This window comes from Macaca nemestrina, unplaced genomic scaffold (assembly GCF_043159975.1).
Source record: "Macaca nemestrina isolate mMacNem1 unplaced genomic scaffold, mMacNem.hap1 Scaffold_548, whole genome shotgun sequence".
Lineage (NCBI taxonomy): Eukaryota > Metazoa > Chordata > Mammalia > Primates > Cercopithecidae > Macaca > Macaca nemestrina.
Window position 1 is genome coordinate 14,435 of NW_027257721.1, and position 11,215 is coordinate 25,649.

The 11,215-nt window shown below is 38.8% G+C and overlaps 1 long non-coding RNA gene across 1 annotated transcript; it reads left to right on the forward strand.

The window, feature by feature from the left end:
- The first annotated feature begins 3,717 nt into the window (after nucleotides 1–3,717).
- On the forward strand, nucleotides 3,718–9,299 carry LOC139361508 (uncharacterized). The gene is made up of 3 exons (XR_011619064.1): nucleotides 3,718–4,110; nucleotides 7,128–7,300; nucleotides 9,050–9,299. It is a non-coding gene; the product is annotated as an uncharacterized lncRNA (long non-coding RNA).
- The last annotated feature ends 1,916 nt before the right edge of the window (nucleotides 9,300–11,215 follow it).

The window sequence follows — 11,215 nt, forward strand, 5'->3', positions numbered from 1 at the left end:
AAATAAGCCAGACACAGAAAGACAATACGATATGTTCTCATTCATCTGTGGAATCAAAAAAAAATTGATTTCATAGAACAGCGGTTGCCAGAGATTGGGGAGGGTGAGGGAGAGGGAAATAGGGAGAGACTGGTCAGCATGTACAAAGGTACAATTAGACAGGAAATTCTGCTTTCTTAAGAAACTCTCAGTTGAGACCAAAACTGCTGGTACAGGCACACACACAGAACAGTGAAGCTGCAGAATTTTAAAAGACCTTTTCCCCATATTCTCAGACCTGGAAAACTTCCAGAAAATGAGTTCTACAATTTGGTACATTCACTTCCAATCCAGGAAGGAGGGTTGAGAAAAGGAAGATTTTTTTTAATGCATCATGAATGACTCAGCATTTACCTTAAAAATATAGAGATCATGAGGAAGGCACCTCTTAATCAAAGAAATTTCATTCCTACTATTACCAAAAACAGTCAATTCTTGCACTCCAAAATTAGGTCTTGAGTTGAAGTAAAATGTTAAATGCTATAAATAAACTATGAGCACACACAAAAAACCAGCAATTTCTTTCATGCTAGAAAAATAACTTGGGGCTGATGGGTCTGGCTGGTTTTTGCTGCACATATAGTACCTCGTCTGCAATCATTGCTAACAACAGGGGGCACGTATGTGGCAAAGAAGGTAAAGATTCCGTTGAGAGGCCAGTATTCCTGACAGAGGCCAGGAAGCAAAGGTACTTGGAGTTAATATCTTTTAAAACGTTTTTGATTTTATACTATCCTCAAGGATGTTGTGCATATTCTTTGGGAAATTTGTTGTTGACTTTTTAATTTTCTTGACACAAAGTGAATTAAGCAGACAGACTCTCACCTTCCCAGTAAGAGTTAGACTCTAAGCAAGTCACTTTAAAATTTATAATTCTTTGCCAACTTTAAGTTTAGTTATAGTTTTATTTTTTCAAGTTTGAATTTTTCAAGCCTTTAAAATATCTGTGAAATATCTGGTTGTTATGCTCTCAAATGCTCATCAATTTTTGGCCCAGGGAACAGACTGAATTAAAACTCAAAATATTTCAAATCCATGGCTAATGTGCTCAGAAATAACATTAAGATGTTCTTAGAATCCAAAGGAAATAGAATAAGAGAATGAACAATGCAGAAGCAAAGAACGTTTGATAAACTGGTAGAAATTAAAGGGGGAGTAATGTTTTCTTCCTACTGGCTTTTTTTTTCCCTAATTGTATTCCCAAGCAATCTGTTAAATCAAGTTTAGCCTAAAGTTGCCTGCTTACATATTTTAAGTTCAGCTTAAAGGTTTCTCTGTACATCGTGAACTATAACAAGTAGAGGTATAAACAGACTGTAGCCTACTCTTGTGCCAATCGCCAAGTTTTGGCCAATCAAATGTGGCCAACTGTTCAAACCATGTTTAAATAAGGCAAACACCCAGCTGTAACCAATCTAGCTGTTTCTGTACCTCACTTCCGTTTTCTGTATGTCCCTTTTCTTTTTCTATCCATAAAGCTTTCACCACGTTGCTGCACTGGAATCTCTGAGCCTACTCTGATTGGGGAGGCTGCCCCCATCTGCGAATCATTCTTTGCTCAATTAAACTCTGTTAAATTTAATTCAGCTGAAGTTTTTCCTTTGACCCATCATAGCCTTTCATATTTCAAAGAGAGTTATTCAAAGGATATTAGAGACTGTCTTATACTTGAAGGTTGTGCTCTTTCCAAATTTTCCTTATTAACCAGGTTTAAAAATGTCTTACTTTTTCCACATTTCTGTCTCAATTACTTTAGTCTACAAATATCTTCCAAGAAGGTCTATATGTGTGCTAGCCAATATGGCAGCCACCAGACACACGTGACTACTGAGCACTTGAAATTTGGTTTGTCAAAATCGAGGTGTGCTGTAAGTATAAAATACATACCTAATGTCTAAGACTTAGTATTAAAAAATGTAAAATACCACGTTAATAATTATTATATTGCTTTTATGTTGAAACAATGTTTTAGATGTATTGAGTTTAATAATATTAAAATTTCACTCACTTTTTAAAAAAATAGCTGCTTTTAAAATCTCTTGGTTTACATTCAATTTCTATTGAACAGTGCTATTTTATAGTGAATATTTAGATCATTCATTTTGTTTTGAAATAATATTCTATTTACTAAACATCCGTTACATCCTTAAGCTTATTAGTACTTTACCTGTATTAGCTTACTTAATTTAATTGGCTCCACTTTTCAAATATTGAGCTTACAGAGGGCAGGTAACTTGCTCAGGTCACACCTCTAGTAAGTGTGAAGGATGGGTTCAAACCTACATCTGTCTGAATCTAAGGCCCATGCTGTCAGCCAGGGGGTTACTAAGGTGAGGCCAGTGAGGCATTCTCTTTGGGCACAAAATTTAAGGGGCCCTAAACAACTCAGCAATTAATATGTATAATATTTTGATAGAATATTTTCTAAAAATCAAATTAGCACAAAAAATTTCAGGATGAATAAAATACACATTTTAAAATAAAGCCAGAATTTGATCCTGCCCTTGCATGATGCGGCCTTGCTTGCCTCCCTTTAATCTTGGCCCTGGCCATAATTCCCCCTTGCAGCCCATTTTGTATGATTTTCCTTTCCTTTTTTTTTTTTTTTTTTTTTGAGACGGAGTCTCACTCTGTTGCCCAGGCTGGAGTGCAGTGGCCGGATCTCAGCTCACTGCAAGCTCCGCCTCCTGGGTTTACGCCATTCTCCTGCCTCAGCCTCCTGAGTAGCTGGGACTACAGGCGCCCGCCACCTCGCCCAGCTAGTTAATTTTCCTTTCAAATATACCGTCAGCTCTTGGAGATTGGGGTCTAGGCCTCACATTTCATGGCTGCTTCCAGTGGTGCCCAGACCTAGGGAAGTACTGAACACATGGAAGGTGCTGACAAATACACATGCAGTAAAAAGACTAAAAGGAAACATGCTAAAATGTGTAGAGAGGTTTTCTCTGTGTGGTAGGACCAGAGTGATTTTCACTTCACTTCACTTCACTTCACTTCATAATATATATGAAGTGAATTAAAAACAAATGTGCAATTAAAAACAAACAAAGTTTTACCGAATAAGTTCTGAATGCCATTCAAAACCATAGAGTAAGTAAGCACAACTCCCTAAGAAAGGTAATTAAAATAACAGTCTTACACAGGAAATTAAAAGTTCTTCATAGCCAAACTCAACACATCAAGTATACTGTTGGGAAATCCAAACCTACCCATCTAATTCTCATTGTTCATTATGTGACTCACAGGGTGGACCTTTTAAAACAGGCCCTTTCCGAATACCTATTGTACGGTATGGGCCTGTAATAAAGGCTAAAGGAAACTGATTATTCCTCTTTATAAGAAGTTCTCAATCAGGAGGGCCAAACAGAATCTTCTGTGGAACTTTGAAATTCTCCCTCTCCTCCCCAAATACGCACAATCTTCTATATTTTTCTATCCCCCTTTCCAGCTAAGTTGCTTGCAAAAATAATCCCTGACTCCACTGCCCTTCCCTCCTTTCCTTGTTCAATTCCCTCCCGTCCGACACCCACCCTTCTCTCTACACCGAAACTTCTTTTGTCATGGTTCACATTGACCTTATTGTGCTTCAACCTAACAGTTTACAGCCTGCATCTTTCCTAACTCCTAAGCTGCTTTGCACAGTTGACCATGGCTTCCTTTAAATACTCTTCTCTTGGCTTCCTTGATTCCATATTCTCCTGATTTTCCTTCATATTCTTGGATACTCTTTCTGAGTCCCCTTAAAGGAGGTTTCTTAATGGAAGAATCCTTGTTTCCCAGCCCTCCATAACATCTCCTCAATGGTCAGCATGTAAATAACCATTCAATTTTTAGAAACTTTAACTCCTACAATGGGTTTAGTATTGCATCCCCAGGATTCATCCCCTCCCCTAAATTCAAATCAGTTAGTCAACAGTGGCACCAATTTGGTGGTCAAATAGCCATCATCAATTATTCTGCTAAAATTATCTGGTTTCTTTGCTGCTCTTCCAATTAACCCTTGTCTATTTCATATTTACCATTGTATCCTCAGCATCTGGAGGAGGACCTGGCACATATCAGTATGCATCGGTATGATTTTGGCAGCAAGTAATGGAAACTCCAACTCAAAATGATCTAAGCAAAATACAAATGTTATCTGTCCTATAACTGGAGGTCCAGCATCGAGTACACCAGTGATTTCCTGATGCCAGCAAGAGCTAAGATTCTTCTAGCCCCACCACTTAACTATCTTCTACGTCATCTTTATCCTAAGGTTGATGCCATTCATGACACAACAGGGATACCAGTTAGAGACACGGGAAACAACGTGTTTCCTTGTTGAGAGAATTCCTGTCCTTTTGTATCTCTGTACCTCTAGTTAACACTAGATAAGCAACAACAGTAACTGAGCTAGTTATTTTATTTTTAGGGGGTGGAATGGAGGAACACCCATTTGGAGCATTTTACCCAGAAGTGAAAAACTGTTGGTATAGATAATATATAAAGCCAATCAGATTTCACGTATATAATATGAATACAGAGACAATACTTACCACGTGTAAGCAAAATATCTTTGAGATTTCCTCAGGTATGAATCTCTTTCCACTCCTTAGAGTCAAGCCCTTTCAGGAACAAGTTTACAACTTCTGCTGTAAGAAAAGTGCTTTATCTTGAAAATTTCATTTTGCTTTTCCAATCCCCAATTCCTGGGACTAACCACCCCAGAATTTCTGAGGAATAAAGATTTTTTTCTGTGTGGTTCTGTAAGTCTTGCCCTCAAACTCAGGGGGAAAAAAAACTATACACACACACACACACACACACACACACACACACACACACACATGCACACACACATATAACTTCAGAAGCACCCTGAAACTCTATTTTTTGAATGGATGGCCCTGCTAAACAACTTCAATCTCTTCTGACTGATTCAAATTGCCCAAACTTCAAACACTGACTTAAAAGCCATTAAAGGCAAGCTAGTTTCCCTTTCTCTGTGGTGTAATCCTCTTCATATTTCCTAACTTGGCTGTCATCCTTCCTCTTGCTCTGTTTCAAATCTGGGTTTCCTTTCCCTTGGCTTATATGCTATTTTTAGCCCAATGCCTGTCCTTTGGATTTGTCAGCCACATTTATCCCGGATTAAACTCTCAGCACTGTCTCAAAGCTTTGCTTGAATGCTGCCCTGGCTGGCTCTGCTCTGAACTGTTCTGGGCTGTCAGGTTCCAGGATACTAAATTCCTCCAGTTGTCCTGAGTATGAATGCTTTCTGCATTTCCTCGTGCTCACTTTCTTCATTTTCTGTTTAATTTCTTTCTCGTAATCCATAATTATCAGTACTAGGCAGTCTAAACACTAATTTCCCCTGCATCATTCATTACAGAATAGCTTACACAAGAAGGCATTTGCATTTACATGAGACAACTTTAGCTCTCCCTGTCCAGGGGCATGGGTTCAGCTCAGGTTGGAAGAGCTGGCTCACTTCAATAGGGCTGGCCCCGTTTGCTTTACTTGAGTTAAATGAGTGTGTCTAATTGAAGATCTGGCTCACTCTGTAGACATCAATATCTGAGCCAATGATCAGTGGGATCTAACTAATTCAGGCTTGCTTCATTTATAACATCTGAAAGGACTCTTTACATACAAATCTGGGAAAACAGTAACATCAATTATTAAGGGAAAAGCAACACAATAATTTAGATCAGGGTGGCCAAAATTTTTATTTGAAGAGTCAAATAGTACATAAGTCCTCACTTTACCGTTGTTGATAGATAGGTTCTTGGAAACCGCAACTTTAAGTGCAACAACATATAATGAAACCAATCTTGCCATAGGCTAATTCATCTAAACAAGAGTTAAATTCCTCCTGCATATTTCTGGTCACAAAGACACCACCAAACTTCTAAATAAAAACCCAAAACACTTCTAATATTAAACATTGAAATAAACATAAGCTATACATACATTTAAGATTAATTAAAACAAATGAGTTAATTATTTACCCAATTTTTGGTGAAACACCACCAAACTTCTAAATAAAAACCCAAAACACTTCTAATATTAAACATTGAAATAAACATAAGCTATACATACATTTAAGATTAATTAAAACAAATGAGTTAATTATTTACCCAATTTTTGGTGAATCATTGAGTGATGGCAGTTGTAGTAGTCATGGGTTAAATCAAAGAATAAATATTTGCAAAGCGAAAATTGTAAGGAGTACCTCCTCCCACCACACGACTCAAAAGCAAACAAAAACCAACACAGCAGGCTCTCTGAGTGCTTCATACTGCATCTTTTATTGTTATGCATTTGTATGATTACCATACAGTTTATGACATTTTTACTCTGTAATAATTTGTATTAATTTATTTATTTATTCATTTTCCAAACGGCTTATTCAGGGTCAGGGTGGCCGGAGCCTATCCCAGCAGCTCAGCGAGCAAGGCAGAAACCCACCCTGGACAGGATGCTATCCAATGGCAGGGGCGCTCACACACACACAAACACACTCACGCCTACTGGGATAATTTAGACACCTGTCTCACATTCACATCTTTGAGTTGTGGAAGGAAACCAGAGTGCCCAGAGAAAACCCATGAAGACAATGGTAGAACATGCAAACTCCCCTTGTCTACACCTGGCTGGGAATCAATTCTTTTCTCATCAACAAACATGACATTAAATGAAACGATGTTATCTGAATACCTCCTGTAAATAATTTTGGTTTTGTGACCCTACAGTATCTGTGGCAACTACTCAACTCTGCCTCTATAGTATGAAAGCAGCCATCGTGGGTATGGCTGTGCTCCAGTAAAATTTTATTTACAAAACCATATGGTGGGCCAGATTCTGCCCTCAGGAGTAGTTGTCAGCCTCTGATGTAGATGACCAATATGCAGGTGACCAAAGTTCTTACGTGTTCCCCTAGGTGGTATATGATGTGTACCAGGAGGATAAGAAGGCCTGAGTCCTGTTTGCTGGAAGGTCTCTTTATCTGATTGCAAATAATATAAAATAGTTTTATATTAAGACAAACGCAGATATTTTATGGAATGGAATACAAGATGGCTAATTTTTGGTGTCCTCTTGACTAGATTAAGGAATATCTAGAGAGCTGGACAAGCATCACTTCTGGGTGTGTCTGTGAGGGTGTTTCCAGAGGAGATTGGCATGACTCAGTGAACCGTGTGGGGCAGATTTGCCCTCAATGTCAGCAGGCACCATCCAATCAGCTGGGAGCCTGGATAGAACAGAAGATAGAGAAAATGTGAGTCTCTCTCTCTCCCCTCCCTCCCCACCCCCCGCCCTCCTGGAGCTGGAGTGTTCTTCTTCTGCCCTTAGACATAGGCATTCCAAGCTCTCTGGCCTTTTGACTCTAAGACATGCCAGCCGCCCCCGGGGTTCTCAGGCCATTGGCCTTGGACTGAAAATTACATCATCTGCTTCCCTGGTTCTGAGGCTTTTGAACTTGGACTGAACCATCCTACCAGTATCCCAGGATCTCCAGTTTGCAGATGGCCTGCCATGGGAATTCTCAGCCTCCATAATCCCAACAGCCAATTCTCTTAATAAATCCTCTCTCAAATAGCTATATCTACATATCTACCTCATTGATTCTGTCTCTCTGGGGAACTCTAAATAATATAAAATACAACATCTATAGGCCTTTAAGAGTGAAAATGTGCAGCTTCAAAGGGCTGTGGACTTTGTTAAGACAGGCTCTTGGGAATACATTTTTAGCTCTCCTCTGCTATTATGGGCATTTTGGTAGAAAAGTTTGAGAGCCACTGACTTAGAGATACTTATGTAACTAATTACCACATGGGAACACCAATGTGATCTCATTTAATCACAGCCCCTTCATTTCTCCGGAGATGTCAGAAACACAGCTAGTACTTTCCCACTGCATTGTTTTGAGGTTAATATGCTCAGTACTCTTCTGATATTTCATACGGGTCTCTGCCTACTAGTTACTGGGACTCTCAAACTCTGTCGTTTCCCAGAACAAGCCAATTATTTCAGCAGAGAGTCCTGAGGTTTTATGCTATTGCTTTGCAGAAGTTGCTGCAATGGTTACATCTTTTCTGGCTCACCTCAAATTTGAACATCATAATTTCAGAGCCTTCTGCTTATCTTGTGCCCCAGTTTCAGCCATTTATTAAGCCTGCCTTGTCTTTTTGATCATCTACTTCTCTCAGGCAGGTCTTCAGAGGTCTTGTTACTCAGACACAGATAAGCAGCATGAGCATCACCTAGGAACTTGTTAGAAATGCAGGATCCCAGACCCCATCCCAGACCTACTGGGTTAGAATTTGTATTTAAACAAAATCTGCAGTGATTTATGTATACATTGAAGTATGTGAAGGCACCCTTTTCATGGCCACAATGATCTTATTGGTCACTTGTTTTGTTTCTGATTACATGGAAGCACCATTCAGTTTTCACATGCTGTGACTGTTAATTTTATGTGTCAACATGGCTGGGATATGGGGCCCACTAGTATGGTCAGACACTGGTCTAGCTTTGCTGTGAATGTATTTTATAGATGTGACTAACATTTACAACTAGTTGAATTTAAGTTGTCAGAATTGTTAGAATCAAAATGGAGTCACTTGCGTGAAAAAAAAATAGAGCTAAAGAAGGTCATGAAAGGAGAGTTCTTATGCATAAATGACTTATAATAAGAATGATCACATATGACTCTGCAAAAACCACAACCTTGCACAAAGGCCATTGCAATTTTGCACAAAAAAAACTTCTGCAAGACATATGCCCAGCAACTGCCTGTCCAACCTTGTTATTGATCCTTGTAGCAAAGATAATTATCTTGCAATAATTATGTAATCTTCCTCATTTTTCTTTTAAAAACCTTTGTCTTCCTTTACCTCCCTGAATACTCACACAGTTTACTATGGCACACATACAGTGTGTGTCCTATTTCTGAATAGTTACAGTGTTCTATTCCTGAATAAATGTTTTCTTTCAAACAAACAGCATCTCTCTGTTTGTTATTTAGGTTGACATAAATGTGTCCAGAAGCAGGACCTGAAGCAAAAGAATTTTAGAAGGAATCTGCGATTCTTGGAACTGGTGTGCAGTTTTCACTTGAATTCTCTGAGCTCATCACTTGCATGCCTTGTCTTTTCTGACCTGGTGAATCTTCTCTTAGGCTGAGTCTCTTTTTGATAGAGGCTTTTTGACTTTATTCAGGATTTGGTTTGGTTCTAAGGCAGGCTTCAATAAAGGAACTTGCATGCCTCTTAAAATTATGGAAGTTTTGGGCGTTTGTTTGTTTTACAAACACTTTAAAAGATTACTCTAGTTTTTATACAATTTGCATTGTTTCTTGGGCATGACTTTTCTGGTGAATTCACATTGGTTCTGGATACCTAGTTTAATGTTTCATTTGGTCTGCATACATGGGTTGAAGTTTTTGTGAACACTCTGATTTAGGTTTAGTTACACATGCCTATAAGTAACTTGGCTCTTCTTTGCCCTAGCTTATTTCTGAAAAGCTTCTGTGAGCAAAAATAAGCATCCTAAATGATGGACACAGAATGACTAATTTAGAAAGCCAATACCTGAAACACTAGTCGAAATTCCTGACATTCTCTGGCAGGATTTATAGGATTTTCTTTGCTCTTGAGAGATTAATAAGAAAGAAAGTGAGATTCTCAAACATTAAGGCATGCCAGGTTTTCTGAGACTCCAGCTGGCTACATATGATGGTCTGTTCTCATGCACATTTTTAAACGAATGAGCAAACTTCCTTTATGTCAAGGAAAATTCAGAGCTCAATGGTCATTATTCAAACTCTCCAAGCTTGTTAAAAATCTACAACCAACCATAGAGTTAACATGTAGAGCTTTCTAAGTTCTCAATTTCTCTATTTTTTCTTCTGGCTATTTTGAATCTGCTAATTTTCAACTAGTGTTGAGATAAACTCACTGCTTATGGCACACCAGACAAGATGTTAAAAAAAAAAAAAGTCTTAAAGATTTTTTTAAATTAATGGCTTTACAAATTACAACAGCTCCATGGCAACCAACAACCTACACATCTTTTGGGAATTAGGTTTGTTTTACTTAACAGTTGCTTGGAGTAATAGAATAGTTAAATGAATATTTATATTCTAAAAGAAAGGAGGCTGGGTGTGGTGGCTCACACCTACAATCCCAGCACTTTGGGAGGCCAAGGTGGGCAGATCACGAGGTCAGGAGTTTGAGACCAGCCTGGCCAAAGAGATCAGACTGGCCAACATGGTGAAACCTCATCTCTACTAAAAATTAAAAAATTAGCCAGGTGTAGTGGCAGGTGCCTGTAATCCCAGCAACTCGGGAGGCTGGGGCAGGACAATTGCTTGAACCCGGAAGGTGGAAGTTGCAGTGAACTGAGATTGCTTCATTGCACTCCAGCCTGGGTGACAGAGTGAGACTTTGACTCAAAAGGAAGAAAGCCGGGAAGGAGGGAGGGAGGGAGGGAGGGAAGGGAGGGAGGGAGGGAGGGAGGGAGGGATGAAGGAAGGAAGGAAGGAAGGAAGGAAGGAAGGAAGGAAGGAAGGAAGGGAGGGAGGGAGGAAGGAAGAAAGAAAGAAAGAAAGAAAGAAAGAAAGAAAGAAAGAAAGAAAGAAAGAAAGAAAGAAAGAAAGAAAGAAAGAAAGAAAGAAAGAAAGAAAGAAAGAGAAAGAGAGAGAGAGAGAGGGAGGGAGGGAGGGAGGAAGGAAGGAAGGAAGGAAGGAAGGAAGGAAGGAAGGAAGGAAGGAAGGAAGGAAGGAAGATACATATCTATAACAGACTCTCAGATCAAACAGGTCAAGATATTAAACTTACAGCAATAATACAAAGTATCTCCAGCATAAAAAATTCCTTTGTTTGCCACTCAGGAGCCAGAAGAAAAACAATTAAATAAAACTGCAAGTAGCTTTTTAAAAATACTTCTCTACTCATATTGACTATTCGAACATATTGGCAAACATGAGATAGATTTGTTATTCATTCAAGGACACTTGGGGGTTTGGATTTTCTTGTACAGTACATCCAATACTAGCTCAAATGTATGTTGAAATTTTAAACATTGAACATGTAACCCTAAACTTAATTGCAACTGAAAAAAAGGAAGAAAAAAGATAAAAGAGTTGTTTGTTTGTTTGTTTGTTTAACCCAAACTGTTTTATCCAAAATTT